This window comes from Chrysochloris asiatica, unplaced genomic scaffold (assembly GCF_000296735.1).
Source record: "Chrysochloris asiatica unplaced genomic scaffold, ChrAsi1.0 scaffold00038, whole genome shotgun sequence".
Classification (NCBI taxonomy): domain Eukaryota; kingdom Metazoa; phylum Chordata; class Mammalia; order Afrosoricida; family Chrysochloridae; genus Chrysochloris; species Chrysochloris asiatica.
This window is the reverse complement of record NW_006408556.1, coordinates 18215920-18240189: the sequence shown is the minus strand read 5'-3', so window position 1 is coordinate 18240189 and position 24270 is coordinate 18215920. Positions and strand designations below refer to the sequence as shown.

The 24270-nt window shown below is 40.3% G+C and overlaps 1 protein-coding gene across 2 annotated transcripts in view; it reads left to right on the top strand.

The window, feature by feature from the left end:
• CLIC5 (chloride intracellular channel 5) overlaps positions 1 to 24270 on the top strand; it is a 209545-nt gene that overhangs the window by 118715 nt on the left and 66560 nt on the right. The gene's annotated exons all lie outside the window — the stretch shown is intronic.

Here is a 24270-nt window from a genome sequence, read left to right as displayed (position 1 = left end):
GAGCTCTAGCTGGAAGCTGGGAAGGGTCGCTGTGACTAATCACTTGGTGACAACACTCAGAATCTAAATTGGGCTTGTCTTGTATTCATCACTCAATCTATTTTTTAGCCATTTAATGAGTACATTTTAGAGTCTTCCATTTTGTGTGGAATTAGATCCTCCCCTTCAAATGCTGTAATTAACATCATTTAAAATAAAACTTGAATAAAATATTGAAACCTAAAAAAAAAAAAAAAAGTCATATGGCCATTTTGATTCATCACAATGCAGGCAATCATAATAATTACACCATGCCTGTTACTGATGGCTGCAGTTACATTTGATAAAAACAAGATTTATGGTTCACTGAAAGAAACCTGAAGCACTATTATAGGAAGAGGGGATGCAAAATCAAAAAAGCCATGGGACCAAAAACAGAGATAGGAAAGTTGCTCTAATCCCTGTTATTCCAAGGTAGAATAAAAGCAATCATACAATCTATTTACTTAAAATAAATATTTATTATAGATCATCCCATAGCTTAAACACAGCTTATTTGCAAAAGACAAGGCTCTGAAAGGAAATCATTTCCTCTTGGGATATATGGGCAGATCTGTTTGAACTATGTTGTCCACTGAACAGCAAACTGTCAGATGAATATGAAGAAGCAGTATGTGCACAGTGCATATCCACAACACCCACCGAAAATTCAGCCCAAGACAGAATCGACAATATCCCATTATTGTGGTGGTTCTTGTAGATTTGCTTTACTGTGTACCTGTTTCCTTTCTGTTCTAATTTGGTTATTTTTGAAAACTCATAGGTTTTAGACATTGCAACATTCATCACTCATTTAAACATTTAAAGAGTCATACGTAAGTGATTATTAATACTGACAATCACTAGATTTGTTCCAATGAAGGATAACATTGTAGTATGATGAGCCAAAAGTACTAAGAATGGTTTAATTGAAATTTCCAAGCTTCATTGAAGTGAGTGACCTTTATCCACCCATAAACATTGTACAAATGAAAATATACCCTCAAATGCATTCTTGAAAGAAGAACCACACATAAGAATATAAAGAGTGACTAACTTGTGCCAGTTTGTCAGGAACTGTTCATGGTTGTATTATTCTGGAAACCTTTCAGTCCCCGTCAACCTAGTTGGTGACCCTACACATTTAACAAACAAACGTATCTAGAGGAGGTAGTGAAAGTGAAAGGACACTTTCCTAACTCCCCACCCAGATGTAAGCACTGCTCCTCGGGACATTTAGAATATTTGGCAGGGACTTCTATCTACTACGTATTCCATTCTGTCTTATACGTTGTTGTTGTTAAGTACCTTTGAATTGTTTCTGACTCCTAGCAACCCTGTATAGGGTTTTCAAGGAGCAACTGGTAGATTTGAACTGCTGACCTTTCAGTTAGTTATTATTATTGTTATTAAGTGCCATCGAGTCGGTTTCGACCCATAGCGACCCTGAATAGGGTTTCCGAGGCTGTAAATCTTTACGGGAGCAGATCGCCTCATCTTTCTCCCGCGGAGCAGCTGGTAGTTTCGAACTGCTGACCTTCCGGTTCGCAGCCCGATTCGTAACCACTACGCTACCAGAGCTCCAGTGCATATACTAGAGTGCCACACTCCCATTTTATATATAATGCTGTTGTTGTTAAGTGTTGTCGAGTCAGTTCAGACTCATGGCAGTCCTTTGTAGGATTTTCAAGGAGTGACTGGTGAGTTTGAACCACTGACCTTGCAGTTCAAACTGACCTTGCAGGCCAGTGTTTATCCTACAATGCCATGCCAAGACTCCTATTTTGATGTTAACCTTCACCTTCTAGTAGGTGGCTAGCAGCGATGACTACTTCCAGTGGTTAGAGCCCTTCTCTTATACATGGTCTCATTCCACCCTCTTTGTCACTCTGAGTGAGTCATGGTGAGCTGAAATGGACCAGTACTGGTATTTTGAATCAGACAATCACAAGCTTTACTATGCCAGGAGTGACAAATTGAAGAGGATTGATGTTTCCTTCATAGTCATAAAGAGCATTTCAAGATCTTAAAGTACGGTGCTGTCTGTGATAGGATAATATTCATATATCTATAAGGAAGAACAGCTAATATGACTATTATTTGAATGTACATACCAACCACTAAAGTCAGTGATGGTGAAGTTGAAGAATTCTCTCAACTTCTTCAGTCTGAAATTGATGAAACATGCAATTAAGATGCATTCATTGTTACTGGTGATTGAAATGCAAAAGGTGGAAACAAAGAGGGAAGGTTAGTAGTTGTAAAATATGGCCTTGGCAATAAAAATGATGCTGGAGATATTATAATGGAATTTTGAAACACCAATGACTAATTCATTACAAACAACATAAAAAGTGGCTATAGAAATGGATCTCACTAGATGGAATACCCAGGAATCAAACCAACGGTATCTGTGGAAAGAGACAGTAAGAAGCTCATGATTATCAGCCAAACAAGGCTAGGGGCCAACTGTGGAACAGACCATACATTGCTCTTATGCAAATTCAGGCTGAAGAAATGAAAACAAGTCCATGAGAGCCAAAATATGACCTGGGATATATCCCACTTGAATGTAGAGATCATCTCAAGAACAGATTTGATGAATTAAACACCAGTGACCAAAAACCACAGTTGAGGGATAACATCAAGAACGCCGTACAGAAAAAAAAAAAAAAAAGGTCACTGAAAAGAAAGAAAAGACCAAAATGGATTTCAAAAATACTCTGAAACTTGCTCTTGAACATAGAGAAGTTGAAGCAACTGTAAGAAATGCAGAAGTCAAAGAGCTGAACAGAAAATTTCAAAAGGCAGCTCAAAAAAACAAAGTATTATAATGAAATGTGCAAAGACCTGGAGGTAGAAAACCAAAAAGGAAGAACAAGTTCAGCATTCTCAAGCTGAAAGAACAAAGAAAAGACTCAAGTGTCGACTTGCAACAATGAAGGATTCTGTGGGCAAAATAGTGAATGATGCATAAGGCATCGAATGACGGTGTAAGGTATACACAGAGTTACTGTATGAAAAAGAAATGATCAATGTTCAACCATTTCAAGAAGTAGCATATGATCAAGAGCCAATGGTACTGAAGGAAGAAGTCCAAGCTATATTGAAGGCATTGGTGAAAAGCAAGACTCCAGAAATCGATGAAGTACAAATTGAAATGTTTCAACAAACTGATGCAGCACTGGAAACACTTACTCAGCTATGCCAAGAAATTTGTAAGACAACTACCTGACCAACCAATTGGAAGAGATCCATATTTGTAGTCATTCCAAAGAAAAACAATCCTTTCTTTGGAAAGGGGTGGAAATCATTGAACAGTATCCTTAATATCACATGCAAGTAAAATTTTGCCAAAGATCATTCAAAACCGGTTGCAGCAGTACATGGACAGGGAACTGCCAGAAGTTCCAGCTAGATTCCAAAGAGGATGTGGAACTAGGGATATTATTACATGACATCAGATGGATGTTGGCAAAAAGCAGAGAACACTAGAAAGATGTTTACTTGTGCTTTTTTTGATTTTGCAAAGTCATTAATCTGTGGATCATAACAAATGATGGCTAACATTGCAAATGATGGAAATTCCAGGGCACTTAATTGTGCTCATGAGGAAGGAACCTGTATGTAGATGAAGAAGTAATTGTTTGAACAGAGCAAGGGGATAGTGAATGGTTTAAAACCAGGAAAGGACATCATGCTTGGTCAAGAGGCAGGTCAATGAAAATGAGATAGGCCCTCAACAAGATAAATTGATACGGTGGCAGCAGCAGTGGGCTCAAACATAACAATTCTGAGGATGGCACAGGACTGGGTAGTGTTTCGTTCTTTTGTGCATAAGGTCATTTTGAGTCAGAAGTGACTCAACAGCACCTAACAACAACATATCTCCTACTTAAGTGAAAAGCATCAGTTTCATTGCAGAAATATTAGCATGTTTGATTACAAACCTGCTGGGTAAGGGTGGGTTAGGTATATATTTCACACACAGTGTTTTACCTTTCTGAATTTAAGAATATTTGAATTCTGAGTCATATCTGTCTCCAAGGATCTGTCTGAAACTGTGTACAGTAAAGAAAATGTTAGGACTTTTTCTTTATACAGCATACCCCTTCTTGAGGAAACTGATGTTATCGACGTGAGATACTGCCCTCTCCCTATTGTTTACCCATATGTACGAGGCTACATCAAAAAGTTCAGGAAAAATGGAATAAAAAGATGGTAGGATTTTCCCCAAGAACTTTTTGAAGCCCTTTCCTATATATGTATGTGGTATATATACAGGGTTTTATTTCTAAATTGCAATCCCATGAAGATCACATGTTATCAAGGATCACACTATTCACATTACTTTGCGCCTTCCCTCCAGAACAGTACCTATGCACGCAGCTTACTCTATGCTGATAGACACGTAGCTGTCATTGAATTGACTGACTCATGCCAGCCGTATGTACAACAGGATGAACTATTGCCTGGTTCTGCATTATCCTTGCTATCACAATATCATGCTCCCATCTGTCATTGTAGTTATTGTACTAATTCGTTTACTGAAACCTGTCCTCCACGTGTGACCCTGTGGATATGTGAAACTCCAGTGGCTTAGCTTCTAGTGTCACAGCAACGTGCAAGTCCCTAGTAAATCACCAGGTTACCAATATTCATCTTAGGGACAACTCCTTGTTATTGTTGTTGAGTGCCTTCGAGTTATTTCCGACCCATAGCGATCTTGTATAGGGTTTCATTGGAGCAGCTGGTGGGTTTGAACTGCCGACCTTGGGGTTCACGGTCCAGTGCTGATCCTGATGTTGTTGTTAAGTGTCAGTGAGTCGATTCTACCTCATAGCGACCTTGTATAGGGTTTCTGAGGAGCAGCTGATGAGCCAACAACCTTAGGGTTCAAAATGACTTTGCAGTCCAGTGCATTAACTCATAACACCACACCAGGACTTCCGTGCAGATCCTACAGCCTTTTAATGTTAAATATGTTTAGAGTCCAGGTCTGGTGCTGTAAGATCAGCACTGGACTGCAAACCAGAAGGTTGGCAGTTCAAACCCACCAGCTTGGAAAACCCTATACAGGGTCACTATGGTTTGGAATTAACTCAATGGCATGTAACACCAAATATTTGCCCTCACTTTTAAATGAATGAACCAACCCCTACTCACAATTCTTCATCACAATCACCTTCCCCTGCTGCACGTTTAACTGTTAAATGATTAAAAAGGCTTTAAGCCTTGTCTTGCACTAATCCTCCACAAATCTACTGCCATCAGTAAACAAAAAGTTCCATTATCTTTTAATTCCATTTCTCCATGGACTTTATGCAGCCCCCTGCATGACATGTTGTCTTTTGACATGCCTTTTGACTTTATGACATGACATGTTGTCGTGTCAGTTGGCCCATTTTTATTTTATTTTTTTTTTGTCCATTATACAGGTAGAAACCCTGAAACAAAGAATACGAAAGAAAGAGAAAAAGGAAAACAGTTATCTCCAGCCTATGAACTTCCTTGTTTTTCTGTGACATTTCCGCTTCCTGTGCCCTAGGGTTTACAGGCAGGTTGGCTGCTGAGCTGCTACACTGCATCTCTGAGCGCTGGGATATCTTTTGAGCCTTTCACTTGCCAAAACATGTCAGTTTCCCTAACTCAGACTTCTTGGGCTAGGGTCCCACATATGCCTTTTCGCACAGACCAAAAGGCAGGTCACTTCAGGGGGTGCAGGATGGGACCTGTTCAGGATGGATGTTTTCAATGACTCTAGACTCTGTCGGTGCCTAACGAACAAGCCAGGTCATGGAATTTCAATAAATAATTTAACCTTGGCTCCAGTTTCAGCTCCAGTGTTGGCTTTCAGCACCTGGATGCCATTATTGTTTGTTGCAAGCAGTCAATGATGCCTCCCCATGATGTATGGAAAGTTGGCTGAGACTCACCAACAGTTTTTAGGACACAGTAAGGCTTCTAAACACAAGGTCTGCAGTTCAAACCCACCAGCTTTTCCTTGAAAACCCTATACCGGGTCACTATGAATCGAAACTGACTGGATGGCACTTAATGGCACTTAACAACAACAACATCAAGGGCTGAAAAAGCAATGTAGAGTTTTTGTTGTTGTTGTTGTTAATTGTGGTAAAATAGACATAACAAGGCATTTGCCATTTTAGCCATTTTTAATGGTGCAATTCCGTTTTGGAAGATGTGCAGCCAGAGTGCTCCTTGTAGGCCAAGATGGCCAAACTTTGTCTCTCATACTTCGGACATGTTGTCAGGAGGGACCAGTCACTGGAGAAGGATATCATGTTTGATAAGGTGGAGGGTCAGAGAGAAAGAGGAAGACCCCCAATGAGATGGATTGGCCAAGTGGCAGCATTGATGGACTCAAGTGTGGCAACAGTAGTGAGGTTGGCCCAGGACCAGGCAGTGTTTCATTCTGCTGTACATAGGGTCGCTATAAGTCGGTATCGACTCAATGGCCCCTAACAACAACAATTACATTCATGTTGTGTAATTATTGCCGCTATCCACTTTTAAATGGATTTTTCCCTAAACAGGAGTTATGTAACAGATGTGCAAAGATCTAATTTTTGAAATTAAAAAAGAGGAAAAACTAGATATCACTGACCTATTGCTTTGGCTATGAAGGTCTTTACCTTACTGATAGATGAGGCCTGTGTCTCCCAAAGATTTTGATGGTTACCCTTATAAACACTACTAGGCATAAGTTACTTGGAAATCTTACTAAAGTGCAGATTCTGACTTGGTAAATCTGCATTTCTAACACATTCCCAGGGGTGCCATTTCATAGGGGTCCAAGCCCCCACTTTGAGTAATAAGGCTGCGGTGAACAGTCTTTCTTTACAGGACCACTGCTTGGAGTTTTGAGGGAGAAGGAAAGAGCTCTTCACATGACTGAGCTGGTTTTCCTAAAGTTGTAACACATCTTATTCTGGCTATAATTCCAATCCTTTAATGTAGAAAGACTGGGCATGGGAATTGTGAAATGGGTTGGTTTCTTAGAGCTACCATGACAAAATACCATAAACTGGGGGCTTAAAATAGGTGTCATTTGTCATCTCACAGTTCTGGAGGCTAAAATTCTGGAACCCAGTTGTCAGGACCACGCTGTCTCTGAAGGCTGTAGAGAAAGATCCTTTCTTACCTCTATGTCGCTTCTGGTGGTTCCGGGCAATCCATATTGTCATTTGGGTCTCTATCTCTGCCTTCACATGACCATCTTCCCTGGTGTCTGTCACTCTGTCTCTCTTCTATGACACCAGTCCTATTGGATTAGGACTCACCCAGTATGCTATCGTGTTAATGAGTAACAACTTCAAAAGTATGATTTGCAAACAAATGCATGTTCACAGATCCTCGGGGTAGGTCTTTTTGAGTGACACAATTTGACCTGTAATGTAGGCGTCATTATTGTGCCTCAACTTTTCAGAGCACTTTCACATGAATTATCTCATTGGATCTTCCCAGAAAGCCTGTGAAGCAAGTGGATGACTGTTATCATGCTCAGTTACAGATGAAAGAGAGAACTTTGAGGCCAATTCAGTTCACTTCTCACCCTCAAGAACCCCTTTCTTTCTGGGTGAAGGGATTCAGGCAGTGAAAATGTCTTGCTCAAAACTGGTTGCATAGCTGCAAATGCTTTATGCTAACATTCTGTGATGATCATGTACTCTACTTAAATCAAATTTGTTTTTAAAGCGTTACTTCTCTTCAGCCCTGTAGTAGATCTCTGAGGTAGCCTTGTATACCATCTACATTTTGCACAACTAGAATGAATATATCTGGCTTTGAACTGTCTGAAAGACTTGAGAAGAGAAAAATAAGACAGAATTTGTTTCACAACCTAGTAGAAAGAAATCGTGTGAAAGAAAGATGTGACAAGAGCTCACTGGAAAAACATAGGGGAAATAAATGTATGCTTCTCATTTGATCTGGTAGTGTAGTGGTTACGAATTGGGCTGCGAACCTTAAGGTCAGTGGTTCGAAACTACCAGCCGCTCCGTGGGAGAAAGATGAGGCTTTCTACTCCCGTAAAGATTTACACCCTCGGAAACCCTGTACAGGGTCGCTATGGGTCGGAACCGACTCGATGGCACTTAACAACAACAACATTTGATCGTTACCCATTTTCTTTGAATTCTTCAATAGGCCTCTGCTTTCTGTGTAGATGTGTCTGCAGAATTCCACCTACATTTAGTGTTATAAATAAAACACATAATCAACCAATGATGCTGATATTCCCTTAAGAATTAAGTCCTAATTAAGACCTCAGAATCATTCTACATCATGCTTCCAGTACGGGAGATGAAACACACGTTGAAACTTCTTTGCCATTCCTGTGCCTCCATCTAAAGATATTTTGAAAGATAATTAGGTAGGGCCTAGAAGTTGGCTACTATTAATGCTTGAAGGCCATTGTTTACCATCATCTATCTAAACATAGCCCAACAATAGTAGACTTCCTTCCTGAGATAGGTATTTCAAGTGAAGGGAAGTTACTATGATTGTGACTTGTTCTTCCTTTCAAAGGTAGAAATAGTCTGGTGGGGGTCAGGGTATGGAGATGGCCAGACTTTCCCACACACAGCTGCCATCTCTCTCTTTTTTAAGCCTTCAAACTGTCATAATAGGTGATATGCTTTTATGACTATCTAGTGTTCCAGATCGACAGATGAAGCAATTTCTATTAGAGTTGGAAATACAAGTTTACATTTTGGAATATACCACTCCATGGATTCTGCTGCTAAGATATGAAAACCAAAGCTTTCTTGATGCTTGTGAACACAAATTTCCCAAGAACATCCATCCAAATTCTGAGACTTCCAGAAAGGATCCCCACCAGGAGGGGAGCAGCCCCTGTCCCACACTTATTTGGGCATCAGTTCACTGGGGCAGTTTTATATCTTTATCTTGGCCTCTTTCAGGATCTTTTCTTGGGAATGAAAAGGTCAGTAGAGCAGTTACAGCAGAGCTCTTTCTGAGAAACGACCATTTCTAACTTCTTTGTATATTTCCGAGCACGTTAGTATGGAGAGCTGTAGAGGATTTTGAGTTAGGCATGATCAATTCATCCTTTCATGTTACAGGTGTGGATTTACAGACTGAGGCAATGACTTGCACCAAACAAACTTATTTCCATCCAGTTGATTTCAGCTCATGGCAACCCCATGTGTTACAGAGTAGAACCGCTTCATATGGTTTCCTTGGTGGTCACCTTTGTGGAAGCACATCTCCTGGGTGGGTTCAAAATGCTAACCTTTAGGTTCCTAGTCCACCTGTCACTACTGGCACCACCCAGGGACCTTATGATTTGCCCAAGGGCACATTTATCTTGCACACACCTGGAGCTTCAGACTCCCACTGGTTTAAGCAGGAAGCCAAGCTCTATCTCTTCTAACTCTAGTAGGATTTCAGAGGTCTTGGGGGAAATTCCCTTTCTGAAAAGAAACACTATCTCATTGGTCCCAGGATGCAGCTTCCTGGGTGACAGGCTGCACTATTGTGTGTGCAGTTTAATTACTCAGGCAGATTTTTATTTTTTTTATGAGGATACAATAAATAGAACATTTCCTGCCTTAGTCCCCACTCGGCAAAGGTTTTCATTTCCCCTCTGGGCCTGCAGAATAACAAAAAACAGATTCCTTTTCAATTATACCTTGGCTTAAGCTTGAACATATAACTCAGCCAGGAGTGAGCTCAGATTGTACTTTTTCAAGATAGAGAAAACTCAATTAAGCCCTCTTGACATAAAACCTGGCTCCGTTTCTATGTCTCTAACTGTGAAGCTATTTTTAAAAAGCCTTCGTCTTAAGCAGATGTAATCATCCAGGGCTACAATCTTCAAGGTAAGTTCTAGAGGAGCGCAAAAGAAATCAGTTGGAAGGGCTCACGTGACAGGGAGGAATGTAGCTGGCAGAAAGAGTTGCCTATTAAACCATGGTATAGAAGACTTTCTGCAGGTCTTGAGGCCTTCAGAATGCTGGCTAGGGGTGATGAGAAGAAGGAAGAAGGATGAGCCCCAAGGGCAGAGGGATGATGATAAATGGATGTGTATTCAGTGATTGCACTCTGCCAGGCACTATGCTGTCACTTAACATAAGTTCTCTTTCTTCACCCTCCCTATAACCCCGTGCAGCAGGAGTATGGCAGGAAGGGATATGGCTCCACACCTTCTAGTTTATATTCCCTGCTGGGGCTCAGGAGCTGAAGTGCCATTCTGGATTCTCTAAGTCTGAGTGAGTCTTCTCCACAGTAAAGCAGATTAAACCTTACTCCAATCCAAACCCTATAATAGCCTTTTTGCTTGTTTGTTTGTTTTCCTTTCAGAGCCTTCTGTATTTTTTTTCTTTAAGAGAGTAAAATGACAGGGGAGCAAGGAATAGTAGGACCACCCTTAAAGAAAACTTTTACAGGGATCCAGTTCTGTTTCTCCTATCTTCTAAGAGTATGTCTAAATTACTAATATGGACAATTTAGACTGAGATTTTAATTCTCTCTGTTGTATTGCAAATGTTGTGCCTACCAATTAGCTCTGAGACTTTGGAAAAATTGTCTAAACTCTTTGGATCTCTTGTTGGTGTCGACTGAAAAATGAAGAGGTTGGGTGAAGTTTGAGGGAAACGGGAAGGGGGCCTGTAACCTTCCAAAGGAGATGATGCTTTGACTGATTTTTAAGCTAATGGTTTGAGAATACTGTAGAAAAATATTAGAGGAAAGTTTCAAGAAGGCAAAGCCCTGAAGGGACTGCTGAAGATGGTCTCAGCTGATTTTTGCTTTATGTCCTCATTTTCCTTTTAACTTAACAGCACCAGCCCCTACTCCACAGGTCCACCTGCTTCCCTTTTGGAAAATAGACATGTCTAAGGTTAAGGATGGAGTCCTGGTGTGGCGCTGTGGGTTAATGCGCCAGACTGCAAAGCCACTTGAACTGCAAGTTTGGTGGTTCAAGCTCACCAGTTGCTCCTTGGAAACCCTATACAGAGTCGCTATGGGTCGAAACCGACTCGATGGCACTTAACAACAACTTAACAGCAACAACAAGTGTAAGAATAGCCAGCCTGCAAACTCCTCAATGGTCAGGAGTGGTGCTGGGAGCTGAGATTATGTTAGCTCATTGAATCTCTGTTCAGCCATTGAAATTCTTAGAAAAAAAGATTCAGTGATAGTGACCATCTCCCAGTCATATTTTATTCTAATGCATTCGCTTCATATGTAAGAAAATTAAGACCAGAGATTGGACATTACTTCCCCTGGATTACACAGCTCTTTGTCTCTAAACTAGCTCTAGAAGCCAGGACTCCTAAACTGCATTTAAAAAAAAAAAAAAAATTATTTTATGAAAGCACCCTCTTTGATTTAAGGATAATCAAGAAAGTCAATTGACCAGAGTGTCCTACTTCTCCAAACATTCTGGCTAACTGACATCTGATTGCACATGTGTAGCAAAACATAACTATTGCAAATTCATATTGTTCATATGAAAGGCCGAATGAAGTGTCCATATTGTCTCTCACCTCTAAATTAAAGAGGAATGTGTTCATTGCTTTGATTTTAGGTCTTACGTCCCAATCTGCCCTTAAATATTTTTAAATAGAGATTTCTAAGTGGAAATTAAAACAGCTACCCTTTGACCTTGAGCATGCACTATAAACTCTTGGCCGTTGTGAGTTGTGGTTTCACAGGCTGGCTAGATCTGACACAAAATATGATGGATAAAATCCCACAGGTGTCTGGCTTTGAGATTTCCAGGAAGCCTTTTTTCTTCCTTGCCCAAATCCTCACTCACTCTTCTGGTAGATGCTTGAAACCTCACCATTACAGCTTCTTCCTCTTTGCTGAATGTCTGATAGCAATGTTAAATAAAAAATAACCCAGGAAGAATAAATGTTAACCAATTGTCTGCCATCATACTTAACTGGAAATGCTTTCAGGGATGACTTTGAGAGATTGCAGTGGGGAGGAAGCCTGTGGTTTAAGGCTGGCTGATTGGTTAGAGGCCAATGATGATAGGAATAGCAGACCCAGGAAGGATAGGGGCCCCTAGAAGGTAGGCCTTTGACTATTTTATAGCTTTGCCTGCAACTGATCTTGAAAGAACTTGAATCATCAGACTAGAGGAAGCAAGAGAACTGGAAAATTCCTGTGTGGATTTCCCTGACAGAGCAAGAAGGACAAAACCAAGTGTTTACAGCTCCCTGCATGCCCCACATAGTTTTTTCAAACCTCATATATTTTACCTAAATGTCCTCACCCACTACTTACCCTTCAAGCTCATTTCAAGGTTTTTTGTTGTTGTTAGGTGTCATTGAATTTGTTCTGACTCATTGCAATCCTAGCGACAATAGAACAAAACAGTGCCCGGTTCTATGCCATCTTCACAATCTGTACACTTGAATCCAGTGCTGCTACCATTGTGCCAATCCATCTCCTTGAGGGTTTTCCTCTGTTTCACTGACTTTCACTTTACCAAGCATGATGTTCTTCTTTAGGGACGGGTTCCTCCTGATACTATGTCTGAAGTATTAGGGATGAAGTCTCACTATCTTGACTTTTAAAGATCATTCTGGCCAGATATTGTCCAACACAGATTTGTTTGTTCTTCTGGAAGTCCATAGTACTTTCAGTATTTTTCTCCAACACCATAACTCAAATGCATCAATTCTTCTCTGGTTTTCTTTATTCATTGTCAAACTTTCACATGCATATGAGGTCAGGTGTACCTTAGTCCTCAAACTGAAATCTTTGCTCTTGATCACTTTAAAGAGGTATTATGCAGCAGATTTGCTTAATGCAATATATCATTTGATTTCTTGACTGCTGCCTTCGTAAGTGTTGAAGGAAGATTCAAGCAAAATGAAGTCTTTAACAACTTTAATCTTTTCTCCATTTGTCATGATGTTACTTATTGGAGAGGATTTTGTTTCTTGATGTTGAGATGCAACCCACACTGAAGGCTATGATCTTGGATCCTCGTCAGTATTTTTAAGTCCTCTTCGCTTTCAGCAAGGAAGGTTGTATCATATGCATGTCACAGGTTGTCAATGAGTCTTCCTCCAATCCTGATGCCATATTCTTCTTCGTGTAATCCAACCTCTTGAATTATTTGCTCAGCATACAGATTGAATAAGTATTGTGAAAGAATACAATAACCCTGGAGCACACCTTTCCTGGTTTTAAATGATACAGTGGATTTTCTCTTTTAATGACTGTCTCTTGGTCTATGTACAGCTTCCCCATGAACACAAAAACTTTCCCTGAGTCCTCAAATGGATTACTTCATGCTCCCATTTCACCCACACTATCATGCATTTGTCATGGATTGAAGTTGTCAAGGACTTCATTCTTCTTGGATCAGCTATCAACACTCAAGGAAGCAGCAGTCAAGAAATCAAACAACATATTGCATTAGGCAAATGTGCTACAGAAGACCTTTTTAAAGTGTTGAAGAGCAGAGATGCCAGCTTGAGGACTAAGGTACACCTGACCCAAGCCATGGTATTTTCAATAACCTCATATGGATGTGAAAGCTGGACAGTGAATAAGGAAGATCGTAGAAGAATTGATGCTTTTGGGTTGTGGTGTTGGAGGAGAATACTGAAAGTGCCATGGACTGCCAAATGAACCAACAGATCTGTTTTGGAAGAAGTGCAACCAGAGTGCTCCTTGGAGGCCAAGATGGCTAGGCTTCGTCTCTCATACTTTGGACATATTGTCAGAAGGGAACAGTCGCTGGAGAAGGATGTCATGCTGGGTAAGGTGGAGGGTCAGAGAAAAAGAGGAAGACCCCCAATGAGATGAATCAGCCAGGTGACATCGTTGATGGCGTCCAGTGTGGCGGCGGTAGTGAGGTTGGCCCAGGATCGGACATTGTTTCATTCTGTTGTGCATGGGGTAGCTATGAGTCGGTTCCGACTCGATGGCACCTGACAACAACAACATGGCATGGATGAATTTTGAAAACATTGTCCTCAGTGCTACAAGACACAAAAGGATAAATATCATATGATCCTACCTGTATAAAATATCTTGAATAGGTAAATACATACAGACCAAAATTTATCAGTGATTATCAAGCCAGGGTGTAGGTGTGGGGGGACGTATGGCTTAAGAGATACTGAATTTCTATTAAGGGTGATGGAGAAAGTTTAAAAATGGATAGTGATGATGGTTGTACAAAGTTGTGAAGGCCATAGTATAACTAAATTGTACGCATAAGAGGTGAAGTGGTAAATGTTTTGTTACATATATTTCATCACAATGCTTTTTTTTTTTTTTAATTAAAAAAGAGAAAAGTAGAACAAAGCAATGTCCAAGTGCTATGTAACATGGTCTGACCTGTTATGCACATCCCAACCCAGGTATTCTGATTCAGTGTATCTTCTGTTTATTTGTTCGTTTGATCTCTTAAGTGATTTTGTTGTGTGCCCTTCATTGTGAGCATCACTAGGTTAGAGGGTTTCTGTCTTAGTTGAACATCTGGAGAACCTTGGGGGGAAATGCTGATGTCTATCTAAATCCTATCCCTGATTAATTAAATCAGACTCTTTGAGAGTGAGCCCTTAGTATTACATTTTTGCATGAATAGAATTTTCAAGCTCTTAGAAAATACTCCACTGACATGCTATAGAATACTAACTTTTGCAAAAACCTTTCAGATGACTCGGGCTTAAGTAACCCTGTTTAATAAATTGCATGACTCAGATTTGATTTTGGTGCCATAAGCTTCTGATCTGTCATCACTGTGAGTTGCAGGTTGATGAGAGTTTACTGAGAGATAGGATGACATAGCTTGTGAGTTCTCTAAAGTCCTTCTAGGCCAGTTTAGGCTATTAAAATGCAGTATTAAAAACTCAGCAGGCAACCAGAACAGAGAGAAAGACAAGTAATAATTGATGAATTTCAGCTATCATGGGCTTCCAAACACCAACTCTTGTAGATGAGACAGAATTCAATGTCAAGATATTGCTGTTTGATAGGAAGATTATAAGAATTACAGAGCCAGTCCCTGAATGTAGAGGAAATGGTTTCATGATCAAGAGCTGGAACTAATTTCCATAGCATCTTGAATAACAAATAAAATATATGTCAGGGGAGGAAAAGAAAACTTTTGACAGTGGCCTAATTTGGTGGAAAGCATGTTTCCTCCATCAAGACTGGGATTCTCCAGGGGAAGGCTCAAGTGAGAAGACATCTTCTTCAAATTAAGCCCATGTGGGAAGGAATTCTGTTTATTTGATGCTGCAGATTCGTATCACACTTTGGTTTCCTGTGCTTTGGTACATTTCTGCGATGGAAGAATTCCAGCTTTCAGCTTTCCTGATTCAAGCACTGCAAGCCATAATTAGGTCTAGAGAATAACATCATGGTCCTGTAAATATTTGTGATAAAGTTTCCTAGAACTCAAGAGAACACAAAGATTTCTACTGGTCTGCCATAGAAAATATCTCGGAACCTGCCACCAACCCAAACCCTCAGCTTCATCCATCAATATTCCTTGGATTCCAGTTCTTCTCATCTTTGGCTCCTGAACTACTCAAAATATTGTTTAGTTGGAGTAGGTTGCTCTGCCCAGAAATCCAGTGGCTTTGTATAGTACTGACATGTTGTTGTTGTCAGGTGCCATCGAGTCGGAACTGACTCATAGCGACCCCATGCACAGCAAAATGAAACAATCCTGGGCCAACCTCACTATTGCTGCCACACTTGACGCCATCAATGCTGCCACCTGGCCAATCCATCTCATTGGGGTCTTCCTCTTTTTCTCTGACTCTCCATCTTACCAAGCATATCTTTCTCCTGCGACTGACATACACATGCCTATAATTGCACCAGCAGCTAACCAAATATGAGTCACTTCATAGTAAATGTGGGGCCAACCTGGTTTAGCAACTCTGCTTTTAAGCCTATAGACAATAGCTATAGTGCTTCCTATGCTTGCTTTCTCTGTTGACTGCATTGTTCCAGACACAAAACCCTGAACACTGATGTAGTGTTGAATTTCTGTGCCATCAAAGATGTCTGTTGACTCTTGACTAAGACATAATATTTCATAAGCAGAGATATTTCATTAGCATTCCTGAAAAGTTTGTTTTCTTTGGTCATAAAGAGAAGAGCTATAAATTTATAAAACAGATTCCATATGTTTTATATGTGGTGTGGTGCTGTGGGATAAAGCAATGGACGACAAGGTGAGTTTGAACTGCAAAGACAGTGGTTCAAATTCACCAGCAGCTCCTTGGAAACCCTATACGCGATCACTATGAGTCGGAACCAACTCAACAGCACTTAACAACCACAACAAGAGTCATATAACAATCTTTAAGGTAGGTATTGCATCCCCCTAGTTTGTAGGTGAGGAAATTGAGGCTAAACATAATCTGCTATCTTCTGGAAAACAAACCATCTCCAACATAGTGGCATTAAAGAATACATTTATTTTGTTCAAAAGCCTGTCATTTGGGCAGGGTTCAGTAGAAACAGCTTCTCTTTACTTCTCAAAGTTGTTCTTTGGGACATCTCAAAGACTGGAAGTTGGAATCATTTGAATCAAGTCTCACTCACTCACATGTCTGTGGGTGGATGCCAGATTTTAGAATTATCACCAGGAACACTACACAATACTTCTTTCCTTTGGCTCTGTGCTTCCTCACAACATGGGGGAGGGGCTTCAAGGGTAAACAGGTGGAAACCGCATCAACCTTTATGACCTAATCTAAGAGCCACCCATAATGCCACTTCTGCCATAATCTTCTCATCAAGGCAGTCACAAACGCATTCCTCATTCATGAAGAAGTGAGAAATAGATCCCAACTTTTGTTGGGGATGTGGGAAGGAATCATTTTGAAGACATCAAAAAAATTGTTTTGAAGTGGTTTGAAGTTGTCAAGGACTTCATTCTTCTTGGATCAACTATCAACACTTGTGGAAGCAGCAGTCAAAAGATCAGACAACGTATAGCATTGGGCAAATCTGCTGCACAGGAACTTTTTAAAGTGTTGAAGAGCAAAGATGTCAGCTTGAGGACTAAGGTGCGCCTGACCCAAGCCATGGTATTTTCAATAACCTCATATGGATGCGAAAGCTGGACAGTGAATAAGGAAGATCATAGAAGAATTGATGCCTTTAAATTTTGGTGTTGGAGGAGAATGCTAAAAGTGCCGTGAGCTGCCAAAAGAACCAATAGATCTGTTTTCTGTTTTGGACGAAGTGCAGCCAGAGTGCTCCTTGGAGGCCAAGATGGCTAAACTTCATCTCTCGTACTTTGGACATATTGTCAGGAGGGAACAGTCATTGGAAAAGGATATCATGCTTGGTAAGATGGAGGGTCAGAGAAAAAGAGGAAGACCCCCAATGAGATGGATTGGCCAGGTGACAGCATTGATGGACTCAAGTGTGGCAGCGGTAGTGAGGTTGGCCCAGGATCGGACATTGTTTCGTTCTGCTGTATATGGGGTTGCTATGAGTCAGTTCCAGCTCGATGGCACCTGATAACAACAACAACAACAATCAAAACAATCAAGTATTTTTCTTAAATGCCTAGTGGATTTCCTCCCGAAATGAAAATAATATGGTTCCTTCTCCTCAGGTACCTGGCAAAATATATAATTGGAAAGAGGCAAAATCTAAAATAGTATATAACAAACTATAAGAAATAATTTTCTTGTAACATTGGAGTCAGAGGCCCAAGGTGGCACAAATCATTAAACACTCAGTCACTAGTTGGAAGGTTGGCAATTTGAGTCTAACACAGACATAAAAAAGGAGCTCTGGTAGCTTAGTGGTTACGAAACTACCAGCTGTCCTGCGGGAGAAAGATGAGGCTTTCTGCTCCCATAAAGGTTTACAGCCTCAGAAACCCTGTACAGGGTCGCTATGAGTCAGAACCGACTCCACGGCACATAACAACAATAAGACATTAAAAAAAAAAAAAAGTTTTGGTGCCCTACTTTGGAAAGACCATAGCTATTGGAAACCCTATGGATCTCAGTTCTGCTTTGAAACACAATGGCAACTTTGTTTTGTATTTAACATTGAATTAAGACAGGATCGGTGATGGAGCCAACAATAAAGACTTGAATCAAGCAAGCCCTCTAGCATTTCAAAATTTCCCCTTTTTCTTCCCCTCTTTCTTTCCTTTCTTCTTTCTTCTTCTTGCATTTTTTTTAAGATAAGGGGAAAAAGCATGTTTATAGGCCCCCAAATCAGAGGTATTACTGACCAGAAAGGAAAATTATGTTATTAAGAGTAGATGAATTCATTACTGAAGGGCACCTAATGTCCTGGTGTGACACTGTGGGTTAATGCACTGGTCGGTTTGAACCACAAGATCAACAGTTCACACTTACCAACAGCTCCTTGAAAACCCTGTACAGGGTCGTGATAAGTTGGAACTGATTCGACAGCACTTTAACAACAACATTTAGTTGTTTATGAAACCCTTGGATGAGCTAATAGGATGATGACTCACAACTGGATTATTGGATTACCTGTCTCAGATAATATTGTTCAATTCACCTGGGATTCTTCATATCACACTCCACAGGCAGACATCTGCATAGGTTGATTCAAACTTTATGTTCAACTTTAGATAGATGCTTTAGAATCCTTCAAGCCTAAGATAAATATTTATTACCTGACTCTTTATTGAATGAAAAATGCCCAAATGACCCCAGTAAGTGATATTGAGAAAAGGAATATTGAGTTCTTCAAGGGTAAACCTCCTCATTCTTCTATGAACACAAATCACTGGGTCTCATCTGTGCTAACAGAAGCCTTACTAACAAGCTGATGGAAAGTCAGTATTAAATTGCCGTCAAGTGGTTCCAACACATATTGACACTGTATAGGGTTTTTGAGGAGAAGCTAGTGAGTTTGAATCATCAACCTTACAGTGCTACATCAGGAGAAATGTAATGTAATACGTGTTTTTTTGTGCTATTATACATTGTTGTTATATTGTGATTTTAATTTTATCATAAAAATAAAAACTTACAATCTTTTTTTTTTAAAAAAAATGTAAGAATGAGAAGTCTGACTTAACACTAATCAGAAAAAGGAAAAAAACTCCACGTGTTTTTCTTATAAAGAAAAACTCTTTTCCTCCTATGTCATATGAACCTGTTTGGCAGTATATAGTTGAGTCATTTTATAGCCAAAGAAAGCCCTTTTCTTATGGACTTTGTCATTTTGATTTTCTTTCCTGTAAGACTAATAACCAGGCTAGTGCAATATATGGCTGAAACCACTGCCATGGAGTTGAATCCGACTCATAGTGACCATTGTAGGGCTTCAAGGCTATAACTCTCTATGGGAGCCTTCTAAGTATTGACCTTTCAGGTAACAGCCCAACATGTATCCCACTACACCACCAGGGCTCTTGCAATTGAATTGTTATTGTTGTTAAGTGCTGTCGAGTCGGTTCCAACTCATAGTGAGCGAGCGACTCAGTATAGGGTTTCCGAGGAGTAGCTGGTGAGCTTGAATGACCGACCTTGAAGTTCAAACCAACTTTGCAGTCCAGTGCATTAGCCCGCAGCACCACAGTGGACTAGAAGGCTAGAAATTGAGAAACAGGAATTATATCCTTTATTCTGCCAAGGACCAGGCACTGCAATCATAAGCAAGTCGAATCATTGAACCTTTCAGGACCTATTTCCCTATGAGTCAAAAAGAAAGGACCGGGCTATTTCATCTTTGAGGTTACTTCCAGTCCCATTGTCATAGAATTTTTATCACTAACTTGATAAAATTGGTGTTGGATCCTGTGCCTTCAGGGATAGGGTTCATGGGCTAAAGCAACCAACATTTGAAATATAATGTAACTGGTGATTTAACAAACTTTCTGGAGAAGATGGAGGTTTCTTTTCTTTTAGTATATCACCTAGGACATATCCTTGTCCAATTTTTAAAGAAATCAAAGAGCAAAAAATCCTTGCATTTGGAAATATCTGTAGTCGTCTGCACTAATCAGGAGAAAGGAACCACACTGTAGGTCAAATGTTGTTGTTAAGTGCTATCGAGTCTGTTCCAACCCACAGTGACCCTTGTATAGGGTTTCTGAGGAGCGGCAGATGAACTTGAACTCTCGATCTTGCAGTGCAAACAACTTTGCAGTCCAGCACATTAACCTGCAGTGCCACACCAGGACTCTGTAGGTTAAACAGGAGATGTTTAATACAACGAAATATTCATTAGTATAAAAGAATAACCATAGATAAAATGAAACCCTAGGAAGCCCTCAGTGAGATGACTTCACACAATGGCCACAACAATGGATATAAACACAGCCTACAGTCACCTTGAGTCATGGCTGACTCACAGCTGACTCACAGCTGACTCACAGGGCTGAGGGAGGGGAGTGTCGTGGCTCTGTTGGATAAGCACTACATGGTTCTGTCGGATAAGCTAAATACCAGGTCCCACCAGTCACTCCTCAGAAGAAAGATGAAACTCTCTGCTCCCTTAAAGATGTACAGCCTCAGAAACCCTACTGTTGTGGTTTAGTGCCAACAAGTCCATTCCAATTCATAGCAACCATGGTTAGGGTTTCTTAGCAGCGGCTGGTGGATTTGAACCACTGACCTTGCAGCTCAAACTGACCTTATTTCCAATGCTTACCCTACAGTGCCACACCAAGATGCATAGAAGCCCTATACAGAGTCACTATAAATCAGAACTGACTCGATGGCACACAACCACCACCATCAAGATGCTATGCCATATATCTGGTATCCCTGGCATGGTACTTTAGGATAAACACTGGACTGCTAATCACAAGGTCAGCACTTCAAACCCACCAGCCACTCCTGAGAAACCCTATAGAGGGTCTCTATGAGTTGGAACTGACTCGATGGCATTTAAAAACACCAACATGTCATCTCTATGTGGACCTTTAGTGTAAAACTCCTGGTGATTTCAAATAAATCAAGGCAGTGACACCAAATGTTACTAGTAGTCATGAGTGTGCAGGACAAATAATCTAAAAGCCAGTCTCCTTTAAGAAAAGCCATAAAGGAGGTATAGTTGTACCGGTAGGTGTGTCATGGAGTCAATTCCAACTCACAGTGACCCTGTATAGGGTTTCCGAGGCAGGATGTACATTTTTATGGGAGCAGAAATCTCATCTTTCTCTTGTGGAGCACCTGGTAGATTCAAACTGCTAACCTTGTGGTTTGCAGTCCAATTGGTGAGCCACTATACCACCAGGACTCCTTAAAGATTGTATGATGCCGTTGAATCTCAACTCTGAGTGCATATTGTTAAATATTCTGGGAGATGTAATGGAAAGTGCATTCTGAGATAAGATGATTGTCTGAAGAAAACTTGTGCGGCCAACTTGTGGGGAGAGCCAGTTACTTCTTTCATGAAACACAGTTTTACTTGAAAGAGCAAATGGCAGACAAAGCATGACTACTCAGACTTGGTGTTTTCTGGATCTTTTCAGAAAATCAGTGAAGTCAACTTGTCATTCCAGGAACAATAATTGATAGCTTTTATTGCAAGTGATAAAACACAAATGTTCAAGGGAAAATTAGAATTTTGGAAACTTGTATCCACCACCTTAGACTTGGCAGCTTCCCAGTACTTTTCTGACGAGACTGGTGGTGATGTGAATGAATGAGATATTTTTGATATTGTGTGATGACATAGAAAAGCATGTGGAAAAGACATCTGTGTAACTTAGTGAAACACTGCTTTCCATATGAAAAATGACAGAATATGGGTAAAATATCCATTCAAAATGCAAGGTAGAGCAGTGGATTGTAGTGAAACAGGAAAAGAAATCATTTTTTCAATTAAGGTTTTAAATTCCACGTATCAACTAACTTTTAAGAAGCTATCACATGCTGACTTTTGGTGAGGTATTGAAGAATTAACCACAGTTATCTTAAAAGGCTATAAAAAAACCTCCTGCCTTTTCCAAATACATATCTGTATATTTTCTTTATATACTTTCACAAAATAGGAGTAGATTGAATGCAGATGGAGACATGAAAATCCAGCTGATTTCTATTAAGGCAGATATTAAAGATTTTGCAAAGACATAAAACAATGCCACTTTTCTCACTAAATTTCTTCTGATTTGAAAATATAATTCTTCTATATTAAAACGGTATCAAAATATTTAATAAGTTTATTATTGCTATATTTAAATACATATCTAAAGCATTTTTAAATTTTTAAGTTATAATAAATAGTGATACTTATCTTCATTTATTAGGAAAAACAAAAGGTTTTATTTTTTTGGTTTTTTTAGATCCTCCACAATATTTAAGGAGCTCTGGTAGCGTAATGGTTACGAATTGGGCTGCGAACCGCAAGGTCAGCAGTTTGAAACTACCAGCTGTTCTGTGTGAGAAAGATGAGGCTTTCTGCTCCCGAAAGATTTACAGCCTTGGGAAACCCAGTACAGGGTCGCTATGAGTCGGAACTGACTCCATGGCACATCACCACCACCACCACCACCACAATATTTAAGAGCATAAAAGAGTTCTTAGATGAAAACATTTTAGGACCGGTGTCTTACTAAATCTCTGTTTTAGCCAGTTGAAGTCACAAAATTTCAGGAAGCTATGGCACTACGTGTTAATGCACTGGACTGCAAGGTCGGCAGCTCAAGTTCACCAGTCGCTCCTCGGTACCTGTATACAAAGGAGCTCTTCTGGTAGCTAGTGGATACGAATTGGGCTGCTAACTTCAGGGTCATCAGTTCAAAACTACCAGCTGTTCCACAGGAGAAAGATGGGGCACTTCTGCTCCCATAAAGATTTGCAGCCTCGGAAATCCTGTACAGGGTCGCTATGAGTCGGAACCGACTTCACGGCACATAACAACAACAACAGCATGTGTTGGAACCAACTCGACTACACTTGATAACAACAACAGTAGAGACAATAGATATCAGAGAAGGAAATCCATTCCCTCCCTTTACATAAGAGGAAATGAGCCCAGGAGAAGGGAGGTGACTTATTTACTCAAGATCACATGGCGAGTTAAAGAGTCAGAGAGGGGACTAAACCACTGTCTACTGTGTCCTACAAAATATAAGTTTAAAGAACGGATTTCTTTCTTTGTTTTTTGTTTTTTTTTTCTTTTTCTTAACAACCTCCTCTTCAGTGTACTGGCACCCTGGTAGAGCTGTGGGCTAGGTATTGGGCCACCAATCCCAAGGCTCTGACCCTTAGTGACCCTGCTCAGTAGGTTTTAAAGGCTGTAAATCGTTGTGGGACTGGACAATCTCATCTTTCTCCTGTGAAGCAGCTGATGGGTTCAAATCAAGTTTTCCATTAGCAGCCTAACACTTAAACCGGTGTGAAACCAGGAATCCTTCTAGACAAGAATAATGTATAAAAATGAGCAAATCTTCACATTCTACTGGTCCTTTGGATATTTTAGTTTACTAGAATCATGATTTCAGATATTATTGATAAAACATAAAAATATGTATAAGGTTATGATACGAACTCACCCTGATATATTATTTCTGGCTGAGTTGAATGCACTTGGAAAGTATAGAATATAGGTGCATCTTAAGCACCATCACCTCCCAGCTTTGTGATCTTGGGAAAACCTTACTTGTCTGGGTTTTCAGATTGGATTTGAGATGCAGTGGTTAGAAGCCTCAGAACTGGAGCCAAACCACCTGGGTTCAATCCTGGCTTCACCATCGTGGTACCCTTTGGCGAATTTCTTTACCTTTTTGAGCCTCACTTTCCTCATCAGTAAAAAGGGGATAAGATCCCATTAACACATTGCCATGTGTTAATAACATATACAAAGCACCTAGGACAATGCCTAGCAATATAGACATCATTGTTGTTGTTGTTAATTGCCTTAGAGTGGAATCTGACTCACAGTGACCCCTTGTGTTCAGAACAGAATTGTTCCACAGTGTTTTTAAGACTGTGACCTTTTGGAAGAAGATCACTAGGCCTGTCTTCCAAGGTGTCACTGGTTGTTAGGTGCCAACAAGTCGGTACCAACTCATAGCGACCCTATGTACAACAGAATGAAACACTGCCCGATCCTGGGCCAACCTCAGTATTGTTGCCATGCATGAGCCCATAGATGCTGCCGCTTTGCCAATCCATCCTCTTTTTTCTGACTCTCCACCCTACCAAACATGATATCCTTCTCCAGTGACTGGTCCCTCCTGACAATAAGTCTGAAGTATGAGAGATGAAGTTTGGCCATCCTGGCCTCCAAGGAGCACTCTGGCTACACTTCTTCCAACAC